Source organism: Pleurodeles waltl, chromosome 11 (assembly GCF_031143425.1).
Source record: "Pleurodeles waltl isolate 20211129_DDA chromosome 11, aPleWal1.hap1.20221129, whole genome shotgun sequence".
Classification (NCBI taxonomy): Eukaryota; Metazoa; Chordata; class Amphibia; order Caudata; family Salamandridae; genus Pleurodeles; species Pleurodeles waltl.
The window spans coordinates 899,958,476-899,985,646 of NC_090450.1; the positions used below are offsets into that span (position 1 = coordinate 899,958,476).

Consider the following 27,171-nt stretch of genomic DNA (forward strand, 5'->3'; position numbering starts at 1 on the left):
AGGTATTAGATCAAATGCTTCAATCACTACCACCCCATTAGAGATCGGAGGGTGTCCAATGCGTGATTAATATAAGATTTAGCGTGTTAGGAAGGTTGGTCACTCCTTTGTATATCTTTCTGCTAAACTATGGAATGACCTCTCAGTCACTTTGCGCTGTATATATAATGAAGACTGTCTTAAAAAAAAAAAAAAGTGAAAACATTTTTTTTTAAATCTGCTTAATTCGTCTTGTTGTGCTCTCTTACTTATGCAGCACTGAGATACCCAGTGTAGGTAGCTGTCACCGTATACAAGTAGCCTCATTCATTCATTCATGGTTTCATTTAAGTAGGTGGGTAACATATGAGGCACAGGGAGCAAGAATACTATTCCTATAAATGGCGTGCACATTACCAAGAGCAACCAGTGTCTGAGGTCCCTACTGATTTCATTGCCTTCCTGCAGCTGATAATGCCAGGTTTTGAAACATAAAAAAATAAAGACTGAATTGCTTAACCGAGCTCTTCCTGAACTCTGATTTTGATAGCTTCTCGTACCGTACCTGCCATTCACAACAGGTTTCCATATTTTAAGAATATTCGCATACTAGAAAGTGACAGCTATCTGTCATACATTCACATGCTTGAATCATTCCCCATCATCGAAGTGGGAGTGACACTGTAACTTAATAAAGTAGTGTGTGTGTGTGTGTGTATATATATATGTATGTAAAAAACAAAGGAGAACTCTGGGAAGTTCCCAATTTTAGGTGGAGAGCTGCTCTAGTAAGGAGCACCCTGCAACACCAGCGACACTCTAGATTTGCTCACCTCAAATGTCTGCTTATCTAGCAAAGTCTTTAAGCATAGGATTAGCACAGTGCTATCCTCGCCGAGCTAGATAGTGACAAAGTCTTTTGCCATTTGTACAGCAAAATCTTTAAGCATAGGATTGACATAGTGTCATCCTTGCCGAGCTGTAAAATGACAAAAGCCATTTACCACTCCAGGCACAGTATTACAGCTTTGGACTGGTCAAATACCATCCAAGCCAACCTGGAATGAGTAAAGCAACCCCTGACACGTGTTTCGCTCTCATTAGAGCTCTTCAGAGGAGTATAGCTTTGTCCAGACACAAGGGAGCACCCAGTATAAGTCAAACCAAAACCCTTTCAGGGATAGAGTGACGCATAAATTATGCAAAAAACAAAGGAGAACTCTGGGAAGTTCCCAATTTTAGGTGGAGAGCTGCTCTAGTAAGGAGCACCCTGCAACACCAGCGACACTCTAGATTTGCTCACCTCAAATGTCTGCTTATCTAGCAAAGTCTTTAAGCATAGGATTAGCACAGTGCTATCCTCGCCGAGCTAGATAGTGACAAAGTCTTTTGCCATTTGTACAACAAAATCTTTAAGCATAGGATTGACATAGTGTCATCCTTGCCGAGCTGTAAAATGACAAAAGCCATTTACCACTCAGGCACAGTATTACAGCTTTGGACTGGTCAAATACCATCCAAGCCAAGCTGGAATGAGTAAAGCAACCTGACAGTCCAAAGCTGTAATACTGTGCCTGGAGTGGTAAATGGCTTTTGTCATTTTACAGCTCGGCAAGGATGACACTATGTCAATCCTATGCTTAAAGATTTTGCTGTACAAATGGCAAAAGACTTTGTCACTATCTAGCTCGGCGAGGATAGCACTGTGCTAATCCTATGCTTAAAGACTTTGCTAGATAAGCAGACATTTGAGGTGAGCAAATCTAGAGTGTCGCTGGTGTTGCAGGGTGCTCCTTACTAGAGCAGCTCTCCACCTAAAATTGGGAACTTCCCAGAGTTCTCCTTTGTTTTTTGCATAATTTATGCATCACTCTATCCCTGAAAGGGTTTTGGTTTGAAGAAGTGACTCAAACAGATGATCTCACTAAAGAACAAAAATATATTTCTACTACAACGTTTCAGCTTCCGCCTTCCTCAGGTAGTACAAGATGGTTTGCTCAGTGGCTGCACAGCTGACACTGGTGGATTTTCAAAAAGCATCATGAGTGCAGATTCCAATTGGAATCTGGAATCAGTGCAGTCCTGAGAACTCTTCAGATATGTAGAAATCAAGTGGTATTGTCAGTGATGTTCAGTCCATCTGGATGCAGTGATTTTAAACAGTACATCCAGAAATTTTCTCTGATGTCCAGTAGTTCTTCCTTTAAAACATGTTCCACAGGGAAAATCTTCAAATCTGATAGTAAATGGTCCACAAGGTTAAAATGGTTGGCTACAGGCTGGTCAAGTTTCTTGTTAATTATTGCCGATTTGTGGTTCCTGAATCGTGTACGGAGGTCATTCACAGTTTGACCTACATATTGTTTTTTACATCTTTGACGTTGGCACTGAATCACATAAATAATGCATCTAGAGCGACATGTAAGATGCAGTCTTATTCCATAGATCCTTTTTGTAACAGAGCTAGTTACTGATGATGTTTGTAAAAGGTATTCACATGTGATGCACCTTTTGGAATCACAGCAATGAACTCCTGCATTTGTTACAGCTTGCTTAAGTTCAGCTCTCACAATAAGTGATTGTAAATTGGGAGCTCTGCGGTAAGCAATGACTGGCGATTTTGGAAAAAGCTTTTGCAATTTTTCACAAGTAGATAGTAAGGGAAAAGTTGTTTGTATTATATTTCTGTAGTTGGGAGCTGATGGATGATAGTCAACCACAAAAGGGATTCTGTCACTTTTGTTTCTTCTGTTGTTATTCCAAATAAGTGCTTCCCTGGGTAACTGCAAAGACTTGTCAATTTGTTGCAGAATGATATGCAGAGGATAGCCTCGCTTTTTAAATAATCTAACAAGCTCCTGTAGATGGCCTTTACAAGTGTCTTCATTGCTGCAGATGCGTCTTATTCTGAGTGCTTGTCTGTAGATGATGCTGAGTTTAGTGTGGCGTGGGTGACATGAAGTCCAGTTTAGATACGAATGAGCATCTGTAGGCTTGTGGTACAGATCAGTTATAATTTTTTGTTCATGAATGGTGAGTAACACATCCAGAAAAGGGAGATGACTCTTCTGTGTAGTATTGCTGCCAGTGAATTTGATGGTAGGATGGATACTGTTGATAAAAGCTGTAAATTGCTCAAGTGTTCTGCTTCCTGCATTCCATATTATAAATATGTCATCAATGTATCGTAGCCATACCAGTGGTTTGATGTTAGCACTCGCAAGTATATAGTCCTCCAGTTTTCCCATGAAGATATTTGCATAGGAAGGAGCCATCCGAGTGCCCACTGATGTCCCTTGTATCTGCAAATAGTGTTTACCATTGAAGGTAAAATTGTTGGATTTAAGGATAACTCTTGCAAAGTTGGTAAGCACATTTGTTGATGGTTTTTTCACAGTTCTTTTATTAATAGCTTCAGATAATGCCATAAGCCCATCATCATGTGGTATATTGGTGTATAATGATGTAACATTAAATGTAGCCAGAAGAGTGTCATCATCAAATGTATAGGTTTGGTTTAATTTTTCAATAATCTGAACCTTGGACCCAAACTTGAACCCCGTAGGTGGTTTACTTACCTGTAAAAACTAACAAACACTTACCTCCCCCAGGAACTGTTGAAAATTGCACTGTCTAGTTTTAAAATAGCTATATGTAATTTATGTGAAAACTGTATATGCTATTTTGCTAATTCAAAGTTCCCAAAGTTCCTACGTGAAATACCTTTCAATTGAAGTATTACTTGTAAATCTTGAACCTGTGGTTCTTAAATAAAACCTATTGGCCTGGAATTGTCTTGAGTGTGTGTTCCTCATTTATTGCCTGTGTGTGTACAACAAATGCTTAACACTACTCCTCTGATATGCCTACTGCTCGACCACACTACCACAAAAGAGAGCCATAGAATTATCTCTTTTTGCCACTATCTTACCTCTAAGGGGAACCCTTGGACTCTGTGCATGCTATTTCTTACTTTGAAATAGTACATACAGAGCCAACTTCCTACACATAAGTCATGTTCTTCAATAAAGAGGTAAAGCATGGAAGAGGGAGAATAGATTTTAAACCTGCCACGTTCCATGAGACAAGTCGTACACCAGTGAGTGGAGGAGCTATCCTGTCTAATGGCCTGGTATTTACATAATTAACTGCCAGAAGTTGGTTTTGAAGGTGAGGTTGAGTGGGAGGAAGTGGATCAATACCAATGTTGATCAGTGAGACCTGGGGTGAGTGGTGATGTTCCTCTAATGGAGCTGACCTGGCCCTGGTGAGGGAAGTGCTTGCAGGCTTAGCTATAGGTTCTTGATTTGGTGGACAATATTCCTGCAAGGTGAGTGATGCAATATTGTCATGTTTGCACAGTAAGCCGTCCGAGGTCTGGGGGAATATGTCATGAGAGGGAGAATAAGTACTTGCACTGACAGCGTTAGGGATTGCAGCAGGCCTGGGGGTGATTAGTATATGTTGTTTGCGTGGTTTTCCAGCATAGATTTTTGATGACGCTTTAAGTCAATCGTTCTCACCAAGGGTAGATAAATTGTTTGCTAGGCAGTAGCTCGGGCAATCCCCGTAGTGTGCGGGTGGCCTGGGGTATTTGAACTGGATGCGCACGAGTGTTCTGGTGGGCTTGTTCTTGCATCTAGGGCCACCAAATTGTCCACCATAGTCCCGTCCTTGAGTGTCAGTTTTAAAATGTCAAAATGTGTTCCCGGGTCAGGCCATCTTGCTACATTAATTATGTCCTCACGTATTACAGATCGACAGCCTCTTACATGGCGAATCCAGTGAATTGCCTTGTTTCTGATAGTCTGCCCCTTCCTATTGTGTCGGTGTGTTCAACTTGGGAACGTTGACCATTAGAACTACATTTCCTGATTGAGACCAATCAATTGCAGGCTGTGCAGAGTGTTTGGGGCACTATTGCTCATGAGTTTGGGGATTTTGTAATGGTTGTATAGTGCATTTCCTGCGCCTAAGCTGTTAAGCAAAGGCGGCTGGTGGAAGATCTTGGTCTTAACACTGGCTGAGAGGAGGCCATCACAACTGGGTGCTAAAGAAATGGGCAGATTCCTCGCAGTGCCTGCTAGGGTTCGACTTTGGGTAAGGTTCATGGTGGCCGTGTCATCTGAAAGAGTTAACTGTTTTACTATTGCAATTAAGGAGTTAACCATAAGCTTAAGTTCTAATACTTCCTTTTTTAATTCTTGTATGCATTGAATGTGCTGTGGGTTTATGTGAGTTGAGTGTGTGTTTGCGGCTACTAGCCCGTCCACCCTGGTACCTGGGTCGAGGTCATCATGTGATTTTAGGGCATTAATTAACGGGTTAAAGCGGTTGCTGCACTGGATGGAATCGTTGGAGCCCAGTGGTGGCTCGTTCACTAGAGATGGAACTGTGTGGGTGAAAACATTCCTGCCCTCTCCCTGCCCTGTAGTGGCTGTGTCCTGTTGCCCACGTTTCACAAAAATCTCAGCAATTTTCTTTGGGCCCACCCTCCTTTTGGTTGGGGAGCGCTCCCCACCAGTATCGTTAAAGTTATTTCCCTGAGGAGTAGTTAAAATTCCCTCGCATTCACCCAAAAGAGTGTCAATTCTGTCCATAACGCAGTTACTAGCATGCTTGTGCCTTTTCCGCTTAGCTTTTAGCACTGCCCCTGCCCCAGCCTCTATTGCTTTCCTTTTACCCATCTGGGACTGTTATTGGTGATAAAATGTTCTATAGAGTATCAATACAATGATGTAACCTACGGGATTGCACAGTATTGGAAATAGCGCATAGAGCTAAGATCAATGATGCCTACTTGGATGTTCAGTGTTAGAGGGGGTGGCCCAGCCCAGCCTCTTCTGGGCTCCGATGGGCATGGATGGGCCCGCCCTTGGCCGGGGCTTAGCCCAGGCGCGTCCCGCACAGCGAGGTGCCCCCACGCGCTTTATAGCGCTCGTTGGTGTCAAGTGGGTGCAGGTGAAAATGGCTGCCTCCTGGGGCCTCAAAGCAGCTTGGGATATGTAGTCCCTCAAGTCTTTAGCGCGTCCCGCTCAGCGAGGTGCCCCCACGCGCTTTATAGCGCTCGTTGGTGTCAAGTGGGTGCAGGTGAAAATGGCCGCCTCTTGGGGCCTCAAAGGAGCTTGGGATATGTAGTCCCTCAAGTCTTTAGCGCGTCCCACGCAGCGAGGTGCCCCCACGCGCTTTATAGCGCTCATTGGTGTCAAGTGGGTGCAGGTGAAAATGGCCGCCTCTTGGGGCCTCAAAGCAGCTTGGGACATGTAGTCCCTCTCAAGTTTTTAGCGCGTCCCCTAGGGATTTCAGTCTTCCCCTACCCCAATGACTGGCTGTTGAAGGCTAGTATGCCTGATGCTCTCGTCACCCACCTACAGACTACGGCAAACCTCCTGCATTCGCTGGGGTTCACTAAAAACGTGCCAAAGTCACACCAGACTCCCTCTCAGAAGCTCACTTTCGTCGGAGCTGTTCTGGACACAGTGCAGTTTCGGGCTTATCCTCCTAAGCAGCGAGTCCAGGATATTCAGGTTATGATACCGATGTTTCAACCTCTATCCTGGATTTCGGTGAGACAGACTCTGAGGCTGCTGGGCTTCATGGCCTCCTGCATCCTGTTAGTCAAACATGGCAGGTGGCATATGAGGGCCCTGCAGTGGGACCTGAAGTTCCAATGGGCACAGCATCAGGGTGTGGCCTGAGGGCCCAACATGGCGGGGGAGTCTGAATGGGCTCCGCCATGAGACCCAGTTTATCCTTTGGTTCCCCGTTAACAGGCACCGCACTGAGTGGTAAACGACGGTATACACGGGACCAACAGAGTGACCTGGAGGCCGACGTTGAGGTCTTCTGCACGCAGCCCTCCGGCGTGAGGCGGAGGAGGGCTGCTCAGCCAACGTGTGCAGGTGTTCAGCAGCAAGCGGGGACCAGAACTGCAATTCCCAGAGGGACTTGTGCGCGGGGCCCGTGAAGCTGAAGTAGCACCCCCTCCGCGTACAAGTAAGCAGGAGGAGTTGAAGGAGTGCATACCCGGGGCTGTGCAGTGGAGGCCGGGGTGCTGCGCGGTTTCCAGTAGACACGTCTCTGTCGCAGCGGTGTCTGGGACAGCCGGGAAGAGACCAGGCCCTGAGGCGAGCCGACTGCAATCGAACTGCTGCTGTGAGGAGGGGGATGGAGCGAGGATATCGATGGGTGCTTCGGCCCTCAACGAACCGTGGGCAGAGAGCGGGTGGACACACTTCTGCATCAAGTGGTGCTGGTAAAGGGAGAGGTGCTCTGCGTAGGGAACATCAGACACTCTCTCCTTCCTCCTCCATTCTGAAGTTATTACATGGGCAGCCCCCCAGGGGGAAAGGAGATAGAGAACGGGCAGTTATTGCTGCACTTGCCCATATGTGGCAGTGATAGTGGACTGACGTTGTAGTGCTACGCGAGGACTAGCTGGTGGGGGCACACAGTGTATGACCTTGCTGCACTGTGACCATAGTCTGTGCCATGATCATTATCGCAGGTGTCACCTGAATTGCACCATCTTGGGGGTGTCTGCAGCACTGCGAGACAATCGCGACAGCTATATCACACATTGTATACTGTCCAACTGTGGAGATATGGGGCAGTTGCGTTCCAGGACAGGTAGTGGCTCCTCGTCCCTGAGCGCTGGTTCTCCATCTTCGATGGATTGAAAACTAGATGCGGTGCTGGAGGTGGTGGAGCACCTTGGCACGTCTCTGGACCAAACCAGATCGTCACTGGAGCAGAAGATTGATACTGTGGCAACTGACCTTAATGTGCTCCATGCAGACCACCGGAATTTGGCAGGTAAAACACTCAACATGGAACACACCTTGCGCGAACTTACCCCAATAACCCAACGAGTAAAAACTTCAGTGCAATCCTTGCTTGATATGGTGGCTGCTCTGGAGCGTAGAGTTGTGGACTCAGAGACACTTCCGGAGAAATAACATTCGGGTGGTGTGCCTACCGGAGGGGGTTGTGAGGAGTGACCCTGTGTCCTATGTAGAAAAATGGATAAAGGAACTGGTCTCCGCTGGGGCATTTACGGCGTTTTTCACTGTCGAGCGAGTGCACCGGGTGCCGGCGCGATCCTTGCTGCCGGGGTTGGGCCCGCGCGCTTTTTCTTTTTTTTTTTTTGCTTATTACACTACGCTGACAGAGACTCCATACTATGTGAAGCAAGGGCACTATAAAATATTCAGATTGACAACGCTAAGGTCATGCTGTTCCCCGCCTGCACTATGGCTGTACAAAAGCAAAGGAGCTCCTTCCTGGCTGTGAAAAGACAACTCCAGACCCTCAATTTAAAGTATTCTGTTCTTTACCCTGCAAGATTCCAGGTGCTGGCTCAGGGACAGTCAACATTTTTAGCTACACACGAAGCGGCCTGGGAGTGGCTGGAGGCAATGGACCAGGCCCAAAGGCCTACATCATCGGAGGCATGATGTAGAGAGCGGTGGACATGGTCCGGCTGCCAGCGAATCAGGGGACATCGGGGAGCATCTTCCCAGCGTTCGTCACATGCCCCTGATCTTGAACAGATTATTCGGGACCGGCGAAGTGTATTACAGGAAGCAGCAGCCGTCAGGGAGCTGGTGCGATCTTTAGACCTGGAGGAGGGGATTGACACGGTTGGCAGCGAAGATGAGCCTCTGACTGGTAGCCGTTCAGAGACTGAGACTGCAACCCTTCCGGATGTGACCCCGCAAACGGCAGATGACATTGTAGGAGTTGCTAACACTTGATATTGCTGCAATATCCTGTTGCTTATCCTTACTGCTGCTTAAAATAGCCGTTTTGAACAAACATATATCCGACAGCTGCTTGAGTGCCCCGGGTCCCTGGAGGGAGCCTTGCGGACTGAGTTTTTGCCCTTCCATCTTTCTGCATTTCTCTGTGAGAGGCCTGCTTCCCTCCTCCCAACCTCCTCCCACCCTCCCCCCCCAAGCGCTGCTTCCCTCCTTCCTGTGCTTCTCTTGCCGCACTTGCAGAGCTGGGACGCACTTCCTACTGGGAGAGACTGTACGCGGTTCAATGCGCAATTTCTTTGCGGTGCTTGTCGAACAGTGATAATTGACTGGGCTCTCTGTGATGACACTCCTCATGCGGATTCCCCTGTCAGCACTTTCTTCCTTATTCATTAGTTGATCACCACCAATAAGTTTAGAGGTTTGGGCGGGAGCTGCTTGTCTTTCTGCCCTTATGGTATTTGCGCTAGCTGTTTTGGTACTATCTGTTTATGCCTTGTTGCATTGGTTTGTTGTTGAATGGAGCCTCTATCATTACCTTCACACTGCGGCTCACCCACCATCCATGAAGTACCCTGATGACTGCTCTTTCCTTGATTCTGAAGCCACTCTCCTGCCATACACAAATGACCCTGACTAACATTCTCACATTGAATGTGAGAGGTATTCACACCATAGTGCGCAGGTACGCTATTTACTCATACCTCAAAAGACATTACATACACATTGTTTTTTTTACAGGAAACGTACTTCACCATGTCAGAGGCCACTAGGCTACAGAGACGCTGGCGCAGGCAGCTATTTGTAACGCATTTCTCCTCTTTTGCTAGAGGCGCTCCCCTATGGGTTAAACCAGGTACCCCCGTTCTGGCTGAGGAGCAGGTAATAGATGCTGACGGCCGTTCTGTATTTATGCACGGTCATTTAGATGGCCCAGTCCTAATTTTAGGATCAATATATGCGTTAAATACAGAACAAGCATCCTTTTTGCACAAACTGTCTGGTGTCGTGTCCTGCTGGAGTGGTATCCTGTGGCTTGGGGGACGGGGGTAGCGGGGGGGAGACTTTAATTGCATCCTTGAACCGGGCCTGGACCACTCCTTCCTGTCCCTTCCCACGGCGCCTGCAATATATGCTGCAAGATCGCTGCGTAACTGGCTTCAGCAATGGCGCTTGGCAGACATTTGGCGCCACTGTCACAGTCAGGATGGTGTATACTCACACTATTCTGCCCCACAGCTAGATAGAATCCTGTGCACTGAAAACCTAATACCCACCATATCGCACACGGACTACTTGGGCTGTACACACTCTGACCACAATACATACAGCTGGAAGAGGATGTTCTGGTTCTGGCTAAACCCACTTGGCTTTTACGGCTGGAGGCACTGGAGGACCCTCCCTTTCGCAAGTCTCTCGGTAGGGCTGTCACGGCATACTTCGACAACAATGCCCAGACGGCCTCATCGAGGTGCCTGGAATGGGATGCGCTAAAGGTGACACTGCGGCGCCACTGTTTGGGTGTGCAGTGGAATATGCGCAAGATGATTGAGGCCAGCCTGACGCGAATGGAGGAATCTCTTTTGGGTCAAGAAACGCATGCCCTACGCGATCCAGGGGGGCGATGCACCCAAGCACATAGTCACAGGGAATGAATACCCCTGTTGGAGCATCTACAATGCCTTAATTGCACCACACACTCAGCCCATACGCATGCTGCGGTGGACCGGTCAAGGCGATTACTGGCGTGGCTAATACCTCAAGAGGGTGCCGCCACGCCAATAGTGGTGTTGCGTTCTGTGGCGGGTAACTTGCTGCATACCCAACGGGAAACACCTGATGACCTTACACACTACTATACACACTTGTATCAGTCTACGGTATCGGCAAGCCCCGAGGAATATGATGCATTTCTCACTTCACTTCCTTTGCCTTGCCTCACGGATGATCAGCAAATGGAATTAAAGGAACCTCTAACACTGACTGAGCTGCAGGAGAGTATATGTGCCGTAGCTACTTGTAAGACCCCGGGCCAAGATGGCCTCCCCAGTGAATTTTATAAAACTTATGCTCATTTGATTGCCCCTCACCTCCTGAAATTGTATGAGGAGGCACTCTCTGCGGCTGCACTCTCTGCTTCTCAGAGTGAGGTGCTGCTGATTTCCCTTCCAAAACCTGGCCGAAATCCGAGCATTTTGGGCTCCTATAGAACGCTGGCCATGCTCAACGCAGATTATAAGATAGTGGGCAAGGCGCTCGCAGCGCGCTTGGCGCCTTTGGTCCCCACATTGGTCCACCCGGACCAGAATTAGTTTGTGCCAGCCCGCAGCACATCATTGAATATCTGTCGCTTTTTCTGTGTAATGAAATATTCCAGGTAGGCCTGGCCAGCTGCTGGATGGCTGGTATTGGACCTTGAAAAGGCCTTTGATTCGCTGGAATGGCCTTCTTTATTTTAAGTCCTGAGTTGATACAGTTTTGGACCCTGCTTTCTGAGACTAGTGCAACTGTTGTATACACAACCTCTGTTCAGAGTAAAAAATGGTTCTGCCATATCTGTTCCAATCACAATGGGAATGGGCACTCGTTCGGGCTGTCCCCTTTCCCCCTTACTCTTAGCTATAGAACCTCTGGCGACAGAGCTCTGTCACCATGGGGCGAACTGGGGCATCCCACTGGGGGACAGACTACATGTGGTGTCCCTATATGCGGATGACCCACTTCTTTATTTCAGAACCATCTCAGACATCCCTGCCAAGGTTGCGGAAGTGTTGCAACACTTTGCCTCCCTCTCAGGCCTATGTGTTAACTGGGGATAGATTATTGGTCAAACCAAGGGGGAAGTAACCTAGACTTCCACGGAATCAAAGGACTAAAGTAATATATTATTATTAAAATATCTATATGCAATAAATTACTATTGATGTCACAATTTTTGTACACATAGAATTACTTTAGTCCTTTGATTCCGTGGAAGTCTAGGTTACATCCCCCTTGGTTTGACCAATAATCTATCCGCATTTATTACCCTGGTTATGGGTTAGAGGGTATTTGCCTCATTGTCTTTTATATGTGTTTACTGGAGCAAGTCGTATTTGTTCCCATTTCATCCAGAGTTGAGGGACCCGGTCTTGCTGCTTTCTGGTACACCAGTCCTTTGGCAACCCAGAACATTCAGATATCTTGGGATCCGAATATATCACTCAGACTCTGATCTGCATGACGGAAACCTTAAGAGTGCGGTCACTTCCATCCACACGCAAATGACCTTCTGGCAGACTCTGCCGTTATCTGTGATGGGGCAGTGGCCCTCCTGAAGATGGTAGTACTTCCCTGCCTTTTATATTCCTTCTTCAATCTGCCCATTTATAATTCATATACCAGTAAAGTTTTTTTTAGAGTGTTAGAGCCCAGGATGAGGGAGTTCCTATGGAATACTGGCTGCTGTTGAGTGGCACTGGCGAAATTATATGCCCCGCTGGATATGGGCGGTTTGGCGGTGCCTAACCTAGAACACTATTATCTGGCTTCCCAGCTATAGTGGGTGACCTGTTGGCTCTCAGGCCAACACTTACCGGACTCAGCTACAACGATACTGCTGCAGACTTTGGCCAGTATATCCCATTTATTCCACCCAAATACATGCACTAAGACACCGGATTCCCTTTTTTTGAGGGGTGGCACACCCGTTCTGCTGTAGGAGCATTAATCTTACACGCTCAGTGACTCTCTATGCACCAGCACTGGCCTTATTGGGCACCCCCAGGAACACCACTCCTACGTCAGCAGCAGAGCTAGAATCCTTGCATGCAGCAGGAATACACTCATTGGGTGACCTATACAAAGAGGGAACTGGTTCCCTTTGACACTCTGGCAGCAGAGACTGGACTACCACCAGGACAGTTTCTGCTTTGATTCATTAAAGGCATCTTTGTCATATCACTGGGGGGGACATATTGACTGAATTGCCAACTCACCTGACGATCCAATATATGAAGGTTATCAGTTGGGGCACGCATCTGGTACATTGATGGTTGGCTCGCTACAAATACATACCACATCTACACATACTTGTCTGCGTTCCCGGTGGGAGGGCGGCATCACCCGGCCCTTCACGGATAGGGAATGGGAGATGGCACAGGAAAGCCCCACACATATTTCGCGGCATGCACGCATCCACCTGATACAATTTTACGTACTACATGGAGCATATCTCATTCCTGAGAAGATTAACAGGTATTTTCACCAGACTGATGCGTCCTGTCCCAGATGTGCATTGGTTGCAGCCGATTTCTTGAACATGATGTGGTTGTGTCTCTCATTGTGTGCTTACTGGCGAGGTGTGACCTCCCACCTTTCCATCTCTACAGCATGCCCAGCGTTAACTAACTGGGAAGCATGCCTATTGGGATTATTCCCCAAATCTAGAAAACACAAGGCAACCTCCCATTTCTTGGACTTAGGACTTTTGACAGCAAAGGGTCTCATTACAAAAAGATGGAAGACATCCGAATCTCCTTCTCTTGTGGCGTGGCTGCGTTCTTTCTCAGTGTGGGCGCAGGCGGAGGGGGCAGCATTACGCAGGGAAGATAACTTGGGGCCGCGCAAATATCCATTGTCCACTAGTTGGGAGACCATGCTCACGGAGCTTGAGATGCTGCAGGGTGAACCTGATGGTGATCTGGAGACCTAGAGGTGCATTTTGCATTGTTTGTGGGGTAGGGGAGGTGGTCTGCGACCCTGTTGTAGGGAGTTGTACAGTATTAGAAGGTGGAATTACTGCATATCCTTGTCTCTAGAGAGCGGGGGTGGCAGAGTGGATGCTAAGGAATGGAAGCAGGGAGTCGAAATATTTATGAAATTATGCTTACAGGCTCTGGTTATGTTTGTTAAACCCACTGTTGTTACCACTTGATATTCCAAGTGATGCCAAAACGCAAATAATAAAACAGACACATCCTTTTGATATACTGCAAATGCCCTGACATGCATGGTTGTTCGTCATAGGACTATCGGAACTGGATGGAACCGCCACTGCTAGAGTATGCTTTGAAATTAGATACGATGGGAGAAACGGCTGTCCCAGTTGAGCCTCCCTATAAATCGCACACAATGTAAGCTGTAGCTGTTATAGACACGAGTGTATAATGAGTCTATATGTGTATTACTGAAATATGTATCTACTGGAGATGCTATGTCTGATTGTTTCCGATTATACTTAAATGTCATAGGTGGTCATTACAACCCTGGCGGTCGGTGTTAAAGCGGCGGTAAGACGGGCAACAGGCAGGCGGTAAAAAAAAAATAGAATTACGACGTGGCAGAAACCGCCAACATAGACAGCCACTTTAATACTCCGACCGCCTGGTGGTACAAACACACACAGCGGCGGTCACTGCCAACAGACAGGCGGAGGACAATGTACCACCCACTGAATTACAACCTACCAATCCGCCACCTTTTCCGGGGCGGATTCATCGCGAACAAAAACACGGTGGAAACAGGACTTCGAAGGGAAAGCACTCATCTCTGCACACCCCACGAGGAACCAGGACGCCATGGAACCAGAGCTCCACATTTTTCCAGCCTTTATCTTCTTGCTCCTCTACCAGGAGCACGAACGCCGGCGGCAAAGACCACGGTGAGTACTGCACCTACGACACAGGGGAGGAGGGAGTGAAAAAACAGTGACACGCAACACCCCCACCCCCACCCACGACAACACACACACTAATACAGCATGATACATTACAGTTACACCCCCTAACCCCCGTAAGAATGCAAAGACAAAAGGAAATGAGGTGAACAATTGTAATATATTAAAATCAGTATTAAAAAAATATACATACACTGTTTACAAATATATACACCAATAATATTAGTCCAAGGTATTCCACCATTAAAGTCCATGGACCACTGGGCCCAAAATGCATGGGCGAGGCCCACACAAGATACCCGAACAAGACGGAGAGAACACTGCAGGGGCATCAGATAGAAATAAAACAGGCACCTCAGGGGGAAGGAAAAGGGTGGGCACCTCAGCCGATTGAGTGGACGACGCCAAATCCACAAAGTGCCCCCATGCCCACTGTTCAATACTGGGGAGTGCAAAGCCATAGTCTCTCAAGTCTCTACAGTGGGTGGTTTGCCCACTGTTCAATCCTGGGGAGTGCAAAGCCACAGTCTCTCAAGTCTCTACAGTGGGTGGTTTGCCCACTGCTTAATCCTGGGAAGTGCAAAGCCACAGTCTCTCAAGTGGATAACAGTCTCCACTGGTTCTGGAGGGGGCCTTGTGCCCAGAGTGCTTCATCCTGCTAAGGACTGAGGTAGTGGATGTTTTTCTGCACTGGTTCTGGAGGGGGCCTTGTGCCCAGAGTGCTTCATCCTGCCAAGGACTGAGGTAGTGGATATGAATCTCCACTGGTTCTGGAGGGGGCCCTTGTGCCCAGAGTGCTTCATCCTGCTCGTGGCGGCCTCAGTAGCGTCAGAACTTTTGGCGCTCATGGGCCTGCTTGTGCTTGTGGCGGCGGTGTCTTTGGCAGCGGTGCTTGTGGCGGCAGTGTCTTTGGCAGCGGTGCTTGTGGCGGCAGTGTCTTTGGCAGCGGTGCTTGTGGCGGCGGTGTCTTTGGCAGCGGTTCAGCTGCTGGTGCTGCTGTCTTGGGCAGCTGTTCAGCTGCTGGCGGTCCTGTCTTGGGCAACGGGGCTGCTGCTGGCCGGCTCCTTGGCAGCGGGGCTGCTGCTGGCGGTCCTGTCTTGGGCAGCGGGGCTGCTGCTGGCCAGCTCCTTGGCAGCGGGGCTGCTGCTGGCCAGCTCCTTGGCAGCGGGGCTGCTGCTGGCCAGCTCCTTGGCAGCGAGGCTGCTGCTGGCCAGCTCCTTGGCAGCGAGGCTGCTGCTGGCCAGCTCCTTGGCAGCGAGGCTGCTGCTGGCGGTCCTGTCTTGGGCAGTGGGGCTGCTGCTGGCCGGCTCCTTGGCAGCGGGGCTGCTGCTGGCGGTCCTGTCATGGGCAGCGGGGCTGCTGCTGGCGGTCCTGTCATGGGCAGCGGGGCTGCTGCTGGCGGTCCTGTCATGGGCAGCGGGGCTGCTGCTGGCGGTCCTGTCATGGGCAGCGGGGCTGCTGCTGGCGGTCCTGTCATGGGCAGCGGGGCTGCTGCTGGCGGTCCTGTCATGGGCAGCGGGGATGCTGCTGGCGGTACTGTCTGGGGCAGCGGGGCTGATGGCGGTCGGCTCCTTGGCAGCGGGGCTGATGGCGGTCTTCTCCGCCGTGCTGATCTTCCCAGACTTGCTGGTTTTCTTGTGCCCCTTCCCCACCTTGGAAGGTGTCGCAGCTGACTCCACACTCCCACCTGTACCCCTGGGAGCAGCTTTGGTGGCTGGTGTGTTCCCCCTCTCCAGCCGGGCACTGCTCAACGTTTGATGAGTGAGAGGTGGGGGACTGTCCGTGCTGTGGCTCCTTGCCACACTGGCTGCCCTGCTGCCTGGTGCACTCCATAATCCAGTGACTACTGGCACCACTGGTCCCGCCGATGTTGCGGCTAAGGTGCTAGGTTGGGACCTGGAGAGTCGGGCCCTAGGAGGCTGACGGGGTGGGGGAGGTGAGGGAAAGAGGTCAATGCTGGCCAGGAAAAGTTTCTTAGGAACACTGGGACGGGTAGATGGAGGGGGTTTGGGAGTGGAGGAAGAGGTAGTGGTCGTAGGAGGTGTACGTTTGCCGACTTTGGGTGAAGGTGCATGGGCTGGAGGCTGTTGTGAGGTGGATGGCTGTTGGGTGGGTGTGTGGCTGCGTTTGTGTACCTTGGGAGGTGGGCTCACAGACACACTGGGAGAGGACACAGGGAATGTGTGAATGGTAGTGTAGGTGGTGACTGCACGTGGGCGGGGTATGCCGGTGATGGACGTAGTGGCTGAAGATGTAGTGCATGCAGGTGTAGTGCATGCAGGTGTGAGTGGAGACGAGACTGGGAGGGATGAGGGAGACGAAGAGAAGGAGGACACAGTGGAGGCAGTGAATGTTGGTATGTCTGCATGTGTGTGATGCTTGCGTGAGTGCCTGTGGGATGTGTGGTGCTTATGTTTGCCAGAGATTCCTTTGTGTGTTGAGGTGTGTGCATGCTGGTCTGATGGTGTGCTTGGGATAGGCTGAGGTACAGGGGTGTGGGTCTGGGTGGAGGAAGTTGGGGGGGGGAGGCTAGAGACAGGGACAATGGCTGCCATCAGTACTGAGGCCAGAGTCTGAAAAGCTCGGTGAAGGGCTGCCTGACCAGAGTGAATGCCCTCCAGGTATGCATTGGTTTGTTGCAACTGCCTCTCTACAACCTGGATGGCATTCAAAACGGTAGACTGCCCAACAGTGAGGGACCTGAGGAGGTCAATGGCCTCCTCACTGAGGGCAGCAGGGGTGACTGGGGCAGGGCCTGAGGTGCCAGGGGTGAAGGTCATGCCCACCCTCCTGCGGGAACGGGGCAAAGTCTGAGGGGCTGCTGGGAGGGCGGTGCTGGAGGGGGTGGCGGCGGCTGTACCTGTAGATGTGAGGGGCACCGATGGGCCCGCCACCGCAAGGGAGCTCCCATCAGAGCACGAGTCTGTATCACTAGTGTCAGCTCCTCTCCCCTCCGTGGAGCTCTCCTCACCCTCCGTCCCACTGGTGAAATCGGAGTCCGTAGTCTCGCCCTCCAGGGCCATGTGGGATGCAGCTCCCTTCTGCTCCGGTGCCACTGCTCCTCCGCCTGATCATGCTAATGCACACAAGTACAGGGAGACCACAAAAAAGGGGGTGGGGGAGACAGAAGAAAGACATGTTGAGTGCATACATTACCGCGACCGTTGGCGGGCACGACAGACACGGAAGCCCCCTGCACTACGTCGCGCACTTGGGGTCCACTATTCAATCCCTGGGACATGGCCTACAAGGCTATGGCCGATATCTGCACACATGGATGTCACAGGAGCCTGACTATGTGTAGTTGGCACTGTACCCAGGTGAGGTGGGGTGCCACCGGGTCTGCCTGCAAAAGGGGACTTAACTAGCACACTCGTCCTGGCCTAGGGGAACCCACAGCCCACCTCCCCCACCCAGACACCTCCACTGCGCGCTGAATCAGCAGAATGAGTGTACTCACCCCCTTGTTGCTGCTGTGATGCCCTCAAGCGCCCATCCAACTCCGGAATATGGCACCGCCAGAATCCTGAACATCAGGGGGTTCATGGTGCGACGGGCACCCCTCCCACGTTGGGAGGCCATCCCCAGCTGGGCCTTGGCCGTCTTCTTGCCCCAGCGGCGAATGTCCTCCCATCTTTTACAGCAGTGGGTGCTCTGTCTGTAGTAAACCCTGAGGTTCCAGATGTCCTTGTCGATGGCAAGCCAAACATCCTTCTTCTGGTGGGCGCTGACCTACAGGAATTGTACAGGGGAAAAAGAAAAGTTATTACCAACTGCACCGTCAGTCATTGGCCCGCATCCCTACCCTTGCCATGTGGCACATGCACTCACCATCGTTTCATGCACGCCTCATCCTCACCCCCCCCCCCCCGCGACATGTACCCCAACCTGTCATGGCTACTGACCCCAGTGAGGATTCTCAGGACAAGGGCAGAGAAATGCTACAATGAGGCCCATGGGCGAACTAGTAGGATTATAGAGCGGACCTTGGCCTCCTGAAGGCCAGGTTCTGGTGCCTCCATATGACAGGTGGTTCCCTATTCATCGTGGCCTGCTGTATGCTTCACAACTTGGCTTTGCGATGACAGGTGCCTTTTCTGCATGAGGATGGTCCAGATGGAGGTGTTGTGGCAGCTGTAGAGCCTGTGGACAGTGAAGACGAGGAAGCAGAAGAAGAGGACATCGACAATAGGAACTCTGTGATTCTGCAATACTTCCAGTGAGACACAGGTAAGAAGACAAACCTGCCTTGCTACATATACTTTAACACTACTACCTCTCTACTGTCTGTTCTTTTCACCCACTGTATGGTGACTGAGTTGTCACTTTCTCTTACGATTTCACAATGTGGGTCTCACTGTATGACATCTGCTTTGTTTCCTCATGGACTATAGCTGTGTGACATAGGTATGTTGACATTACCATTGGAAGAGCATTTTGTCACTGTAATTGCTAATACACTATTTCGAAATCACAGATTGTTTTATGCTTTAAGAGTGTTTATTTAAGTGCTCTATATTGGAGGGTGCTGTAAAATGGTGAGGGGTGATGATGGAGGAATGTCCATGGCAGAGTCCAGTCTATTAGTCTCACAGGTACATTGCCCAAATGGGCATAGGAAGTGGAGCTGGGGCAGTTTGAGGATGGACAGGGTGACAAGGTGGGACAGAAGGATGACATTCAGGGTGGTCTCATTTCTTGGCGAGGGTCTTGGCATCGTTCTCTGTCTTTGTCCTGGATCTCAGGGACTGTTTGCTGGGTGGTTCTCCATCTGCAGGGGGTTAGGTGCTGGTGTGGTGGTCCTGTGGCGATGCCTCCTGTCCACTAGCGCCGGCAGAGGTAGTGGGCAGTTCATCGTCCAGGCTAGTGTCAGGGGCCCCTTGTTGTGCCACAGTGTCCCTCCTGGTGTTGAGGACTTCCTTCAGCACCCCTCCGATGGTGCCCAGGGTGGAATTGATGGATCTGAGTTCCTCTCTGAAGCCCAAATACTGTTCCTCCTGCAGCCGCTGGGTCTCCTGAAACTTGGCCAGAACCGTTGCCATCGTCTCCTGGGAATGATGGTAGGCTCCCATGATGTTGGAGAGGGCCTCATGGAGAGTGGGTTCCATGGGCCTGTCCTCCTCCTGTCGCACAGCAGCCCTCCCAGTTCCCCTGTTAACCTGGGCCTCTGTCTCCTGAACCGTGTGCCCACTGCCACTGCCCCCAGGTCCCTGGTGTTGTTGGGGTGGTAAATTAGCCTGGGTTCCCTGTAGTGGTGGACACACCGCTGCTTGACGTGTTCTGGGGACAGGTATGGGCCCGCTGGGTGGGTGCTGTGCTGGTGTTTCCAGAGGGGGGGAAGCTCTGTAGTGGCCTGTGACTGTGTGAGGGGAACCGACTGTCCCGAGGTCCCAGATGGGCCGGGCTGGTCATCTAGATCCAGTTGGACAGAGCTGCTGTCATCACTGTGGGCCTCTTCTGTTTGTGGTGTGGACATGTCTGGACCCTCCTGTCTGGTGACGTTGGGTAGGGGTCCTGCAGCGGTGTAAAAGCAATATTATTGCATCTGTGTGTGCCATTGTGTGCAATGGGTGGGTGACCGTGTACCCCAGTGCTTGAATTCCTGTGTGGGACCTTGTGTGATGATGGTTTGGGGGGGTGTATGGGTATGTGCAGTGGCCATGCTTTGGTGATGGGTGTCCATGCTTTGGTGTTGCATGCAGGGCATGGTGTTGGGATGGGTGGTTTGTGACATTGGGCGATTTGTGAGGAGTTGGAGTGATGGGGGTGAGGTTGGGGGTATGTGATAGCATGCAGGTAGGGTGGGGGATGTAATGGTTAAGATTTGACTTAACAGAGTCCATTCCTCCAGCTACTCCTGCGAGGCCCTCAGGATGCAGAATAGCCAAGACTGGCTCCTCCCATGTTAGTTGTGGGTGAGGAGGTGGGGGTCCGCCGCCAGTCCTCTGAACCGCAAGGTGGTGTCTTGAGACTACAGAACGCACCTTCCCCCGTAGGTCATTCCACCTCTTCCTGATGTCATCTCTATTTCTTGGGTGTTGTCCCACTGCGTTGACCCTGTCCACTATTGTTTACCATAGCTCCATCTTCCTAGCTATGGAGGTGTGCTGCACCTGTTATCCGAATAACTGTGGCTCTACCTGGATGATTTCCTCCGCCATGACCCTGCACTCCTCCTCAGAGAACCTGGGGTGTCTTTGCCGTGCCATGGGGTGGTGTGGGTGATGTGTGGGGTGGGGTGTGTTGTGATGTGTGGGGTGATATTTAGTAGTGCGTTGTGTGAGTTGCGTGGATGTTGTGTGAGTGATGGTGTTGAGTGTCTGTGGATGCTTGTTTGTGGATTGTGGTGTCTGTCTCTGGCCTTCTTTCGGAATTTTTGGTAGTATGGGTTTGTGGGTGTGTGTTTTATATTGTATTGAGTGTGTGTATGTGTATCAGGTGTGTGTATTTGGAATTGTCCAATGTGGTAGTGTTTTGTAAGAGTGTGTGTATTTTGAGCGCGGTGGTGTGTACCGCCAGTGGAATATCGCGGTTGAAAGACCGCCGCGTGGATTCGTGGGTCGTGATAGTGTGGGCGTATTCCTGTTAGCGTGACGGTGGAGGTTTTGTTTTTGCCAGTTTATCACTGACCTTTGGTGTGGCGGACTTGTGTGGGTGTCTCAATTTTGGCAGATTCCGAGCAGTGGGTCATAATGACCGTGGCGGAATTCCGCTGCCGCCGCAGTGTGTTGGCGGTCTTCTGCAGGGCGGTAAGCGGCTTTTACCGCCAATGTTGTAATGACCCCCATAGTGTGTAAACAGTTAAAATGGAATAAAAATCGAATAAAAAGATTTATGAATAAAAAAATCAGGGGAATCTCACGATGTTTAAGATCTCAGAGCGAACTGCAAAAGACCTGCAGTGATGGTTAGTGAGCTGCATTTGGGTCAGTTGCAGACTCCTCTCACTTCTCCAACTGTATCTTACACTACTGACAGATGTGTCACTTCTTGGATGGGGAGGCCATTTGGGACAGGTGGAGATCAGAGGCCTCTGGTCTCCATCGAAGTCCAGACTCCATATCAATTTACTGGAGCTCCGGTTGATCCGACTGGTATTGGACGCATTTCTTCCTGTTGTAAAGGGGAAGATGGTGCAGTTATTTACGGGCAACACTACCGCAATGTGATACTGCAACAAGCAGGGCTGTGTGGGGTCGTGGAGCCTTTGTCAAGAGGCCCTGCATCTCTGGACATGGCTGGAACAGCAGGGCATAACTCTGGTGGTTCAACACCTGGCAAGTTTTCTGAACATCAGGGTGGACAAACTCAGCCGTTGATGCCTAACGGATCATGAATGGTGTCTCCTTCTGGAGGTGGCGCAAGGACTCTTTCAGCAGTGGGGAGAGCCTTGGTTAGATCTGTTCGCCTCTGCAGTATTACTCATTGGAGTTTCAAAAGCGGCAATCATTCAGCAACACTTTTCGGCGCAAGTGGAGTTCAGGCGTCCTCTGCGCCTTTCCGCCTGTACCACTTCAGCCCAGAGTTCTCAAGAAGATCAAGAACGACCCGGCTCAAGTAATCCTAGTCGCTCTGGAGTAGACACAGAGAATCTGGTATCCCAAGCTTCTGAAAATGAGCATCGATCCTCCGATCAGGCCGCCCCTTCGGGAGGATCTTCTGTCGCAGTAGCAGGGGGAAGGTTCTCCACCTGAACCTGTGAACACTGCGCCTTCATGCATGGTGATTGAGCGGCGGCAGTTTATGGCTTGTGACCTTCCTCCAAAAGTTGTCAAGTAATTTTGCCAGCCCTGCGTCCCTCCACTAGAACGGTATACACCTGCCGTTGGAAACATTTTGTAAATTATTGTGCAGAAAGGTCTGTTGATCCTCTTTCTGCTTCTGTTTCTGATATCCTTCTCTTTATACTATTTCTTGCCCAGCAGGGTACTGCCTTGGGTACTCTCAAGGGCTATCTTTCCCCCTTATTGGCATTCCTTTGGCTGCATGATCAGCCTTCTCTGTTCAAATCTCCCATTGCACATAGATTCCTCAAAGGGCCTGTACATATGTTTCCCCCTACGCCCTTTGTTATGCCTCGATGGAACTTTAATCTTGTCCTCAAATTTTGTGTGTGATGCTCCCTTAGAGCCTTTACATAGCTGTCCCCTCCAGCTGCTCACCATCCAGACAGCCTTCTTAGTGGCAATAGCATCTGCCAAGAGGATGTGTAAGATACAAGCTCTGTCATCAAAGTCACAGTATCTCACTGTGTATCCAGACAAGATGGTTCTAAGAACACGTGCCTTTTTCCTTCCCAAGGTGGTGACCCCATTTCATCTGGGTCAGAATATCACCTTATCCACCTTCTTTGCTCCACCCCAGGAAGAGGAGCGACTCCACTGACTGGACCCAAAAAGAGCGTTGTCTGCACAAAAGAGTTCCGGGTGGATGACCAACTCTTTTTGGGGTATGTGGGAGCAAAGAAGGGTCGGGCAGTGCAGAAACAAACCATTTCGCACTGGGTCGTTCTCTGCATTACAATCTGCTACGGACTGGCCAAGAACCAGCCTCCTGAGGGTTCATTCCGCCAGGGGCAAGGCTGCTACCACTACGCTAGCCCTAGCGAGGTGTTCCAGTCCTGTATATCTGTCAGGCAAAAACGTGGACATCCTTTCACACGTTTGCAAAACACTACTGCCTGGAAAATCGGGTCCGGAGGGATGGACACTGTGCCCGTTCGGTCCTGCAGGTCTCTAGTGTAAAGGTGGTCTATCCGCAGCCCACCACTGGGAGGTTATGGCTTGGGTATCTATTCTAAGGTAAGGAATATGCAGCAAGAAGTCTCTATCAGCTGAACAAGTTACTTAACTTCGGTAACGCATTATCCGGTAGAGACTGTATCTAGCTGCAGATTCCTTACAGCCACCCATGGTTCTCCGCTCTTCTGATTTGTCTAATAGTGTTAGGGCCCTAATTTTGCACAGACAAACTGTTGGCTCTATCCATGACTCTGCGCTTATGGCGTGGAGCTTGTGGGTAAAAGAACTGACGTACGCGCGCCGGGGTGGTGCCTTTATAGGTGACCATGATGTCAGACTGCTCCAACGCCGCCGCCATGTGGATGCGAACAACGCCACCCAACGGCGCGCACAGGGTACTGCCCAGCTAAAAAATTGCAGATTTCAACCTAACGCCTGGAAATTCTAATGTAAGGAATCTGCAGCTAGAGAGTCTCTACTAGATAATGCGTTACTAAAGGTAAGTAACTTGTTCTTCATTGCCATTATAGCCTATGATAGAGAGATATATATATATATGCTGCTTAAGTTACTGTGGGACTTCCACTTAGATGACAGCCAATGATTCAAGTATGTTAATTTATGAAAGATAACAATACTGGAGAACTAAATTAAGTAGCTTATTTTCATATTGTTTGCGAGGTGTGCTGTGAGAAAACATGTATGCATTGTGAAAATTCGCAAAATGAGGAAGGGAGACCTAATATTAGATTTGTATGTGAACATATGACTTTTTTTATGTCAGAGTATTGTCTCAATACATACTGTCTGACTTAAATATTGTGTTATAAACATTTACAAAAATATTGTCCCATTGGGTACAAATGTTTCTATCATCTCCAATAGGCCCATGTATTTGTATACGTTTAGGGCACAATATTGGTATCAGACAGTGCTCTGACAAGGTTATTCTGGTATACTAACAAAGAGGGAGAAGGAGTTTTTTTAGGGCTGAGTCTGTCGTCCTTAGAGCCTGTACAATTTTACAAAACGGCCCAGCCTAAAGGAACTTCCACAGGGTGTAAAAAATGCCCGTGTAATATTAGACATTGCTGAGGGACACCTAAGCGTAGGGGCCCTCACAGCCCCTCTTCGGCACACCTCTGACCGCCATTTTGGCAGGTCAGTGCTCTAGTGCCATACGTGTCCACCAGCTGGGACGTGTAAGCGGCATTGAACATAAATACCGGATCCCCACGTGGACCGGAGTGTTTTCTGACCCTGGGGAGGTGAGAATTAGGCAAAAAGCAGGAGTGTTGCTTTGATGACGTTAGTGCATGCAGCGCTTCTGAACACACACAGCGGTAGCAGGCATTCGGTGAGTCTAACTAAGCTGCATATTTTTTCAGTGTGTGACTAGAAGCACACCTCTTCTCGGAGGATCTATGATGCAAAAGCGTAGACACGAAGTAGGTCACGCATGCACTACGTGTGCTTCTTAGAGGTACCTTGTGTGTTGAAGTGTGTTGTGTTTTTCTAAATGTAGTATATCTTGTATTTGTCTTTTATATGTGATTGACTAGTGCCATTGTTCCACGAGCAGGGTGATGGTTGTAATAGCTCCACACCCTTAAGTGATATAAGTAGCAACCTTTAGCCTTTCATTTTCCACAGGTTTCCCAGAAGGACATGGGTATTACTTTACTTTATTTGTATGTACCACACCATACCACAGAGCATTTATTGTTAGTGCTTTCACTAGTGGTAGTTAATCAAGGAGTGACATGAGGGAGTCCACCTTAGTCCTGAGGAGGAGTGTAGGGGTAGGCTTCGAAACATGTAGACCGCTTAAGAGGTAAGGTACATAATATACCCCCCCATGCCCCTCTTTTAACCATACTACCCCTGCGAGACATATTCAATTAGTAATACCATCCAGAGGCAAGTATTTTTAACTCACCTAAGACCCCACCACTCCTATCCCTCCTACTATTCACATTGATGAAACTATAACAGTGCTCCCACGTATTCCGTCGGCTGCAGCACGCCTCGTTCTGCAGCAGAACGGGAGGAAACCCAATGATGAAGCATGCCACCAAGGGGTAACCCTGGTGGGTGAGGGTTTTTCACACACAAAAACTTTTCCCCCCTGTGGAAGTTCCTTTGTGCTGGCCCTTTTTGTAAAAGTGATATTCTGGTACCATACCGTATTTTCTTTTGGGCTAATTTAATTTGAGACACATTTTAAGAACTTTTAGAATCTTTCCACTTCTGATCCGCATTTCTCTTAGAAAGCAGAGAACAAATCCACAAGAGTGTTAGTTTGTAACAGTTATTCCAAGGTCATTTGAGACTCACAAGGGTAGTGTCCATACCAACTCTACCGCTATACCGTTGAGAGCACCCCGTCCCAAAATGTAGGCACCCCTGTCTAACTACAGATTATGTGCAAATGGTCAATCCTGCATGATAAACATCTGAGGCACATTTGTGAGGATACCCTCCCAATTTTCCACAATCTATCTCCAGTAAGGTACGTTCAGTGCAGATAGTTTAGTTGAAGGAGTTGGAATTGTGAGGTAGTAGCTAATTCCCAGCAGTTATCCTCAGTCAGTGGACTCGGATCTCCCTCTGATACCTCCCGAAGTCAGGAAAAGGGTCAGAGGAGTTGTTCACCAGTGTGCTTTAAACTTGCTGGGCACTATGCTTATAGAGTTCCTCTGTCAGAAGCTTGGCCTCCAGTGGGCTGAAATCAGGGAGGTCTTCCAATAAATGTATGTATGCCCTTGGTGCGTGACATAGCTGCAAGTATTTATAAAACTGACTGTGGTGCAGTTCAGTCTCTTCTTTTAAGGTCATAAAGGACTTTATCACCACCCTTTACATAACGTCACTCAGTCTAGAGATACTTATGATGGCCTACTGGTGGAATCCCGACAACCCGGCAACCGCTCTGACCCAGATCCCCGCTCACATAGGTGTATTCCTTGTGAGTTTATGCTTCTATACCAGCAGCTTGACCGTATCATACCATGGCAGTAGCACAAAGTTAGTAGCCAGTGATAGATGAAAGAGAGTTGCCCCCATACAGCAAGTGCAGCAACTGCACTCTTTCATGGTCAACTTCTTTGAAGCCTAGTCTGTATCTCCATTGTCAAACCTCCACTTATTTATAATTGTCAGGTGTGCCACCCTAGAATAGGCCTGGGAGATCCAGATAGGAGGTGATGTCTACTGTAGCATATCCCCATCAAATGTGGACATAAAATATTTCTGTATGGTGATACAAGGCCTATTGTAGAGCCACAGAAAACACTGAAGTATCAAGTTGATCTTCGTGAAACAGAATTGGGAAATTACATTGCAAAAGATCTGTAAGTGTTAAAGTAACTGTGGCAAAACCACCTTTTTAAAAATTGTGAAGCGTCCCAGCATAGAAAGGGGGAGGGTATCCCAAAACCTCACGTTTCCCACTACTAACGTTTTGATTTGTGCCTGAATATTTCTGGCCCATATCCTCTGCAGGTCCAGAGGTCATAGGCACCTAAATATGTTAAGCCCTCTGAGATGACCTGCAGATCAGTCGCCCAACTCAAATCTTGAGGGGACATTATCTGTTGTATCAGTAATACCCTCTGACTGACTCATCTGAATCACCCAGGAACACTAAGATGTCATCTGCTTACAGTGCCATTCTGTCAGTTGTTCTCAGTTGTCATCCCAGTTGCACAAAAGGATAGCGTTCTTGTGAAATAGTAATTCACGCAATATTTATCATTTTGTTGATGCTATGATTAGATGCAATATCTATCATTTTGTTTATGGAACAATTCGATGGTTTGTTTGCCTCTGAATTAGATGGTTTAATTTTCTCCCACAGCTCCTCATAACAAAAGACAAAACAATCTGTTTGTATATTGCACTACGGAGAAGCATTGTTTCACTTTAGGGCAAAATAAATGAATTGCTTCTGATGCCAAATGATCATTCCTCTAATGACTTCCATTAGTGTAATGGCCCTTCACTATGCATAGCAACCACATTTAGCCGCCAGGCC

The 27,171-nt window shown here is 49.1% G+C and overlaps 1 protein-coding gene across 5 annotated transcripts in view; it reads left to right on the forward strand.

Moving 5' to 3' along the window:
• Nucleotides 1-27,171, forward strand: part of HECTD4 (HECT domain E3 ubiquitin protein ligase 4) — a 1,724,100-nt gene that overhangs the window by 656,360 nt on the left and 1,040,569 nt on the right. The window lies entirely within an intron of this gene.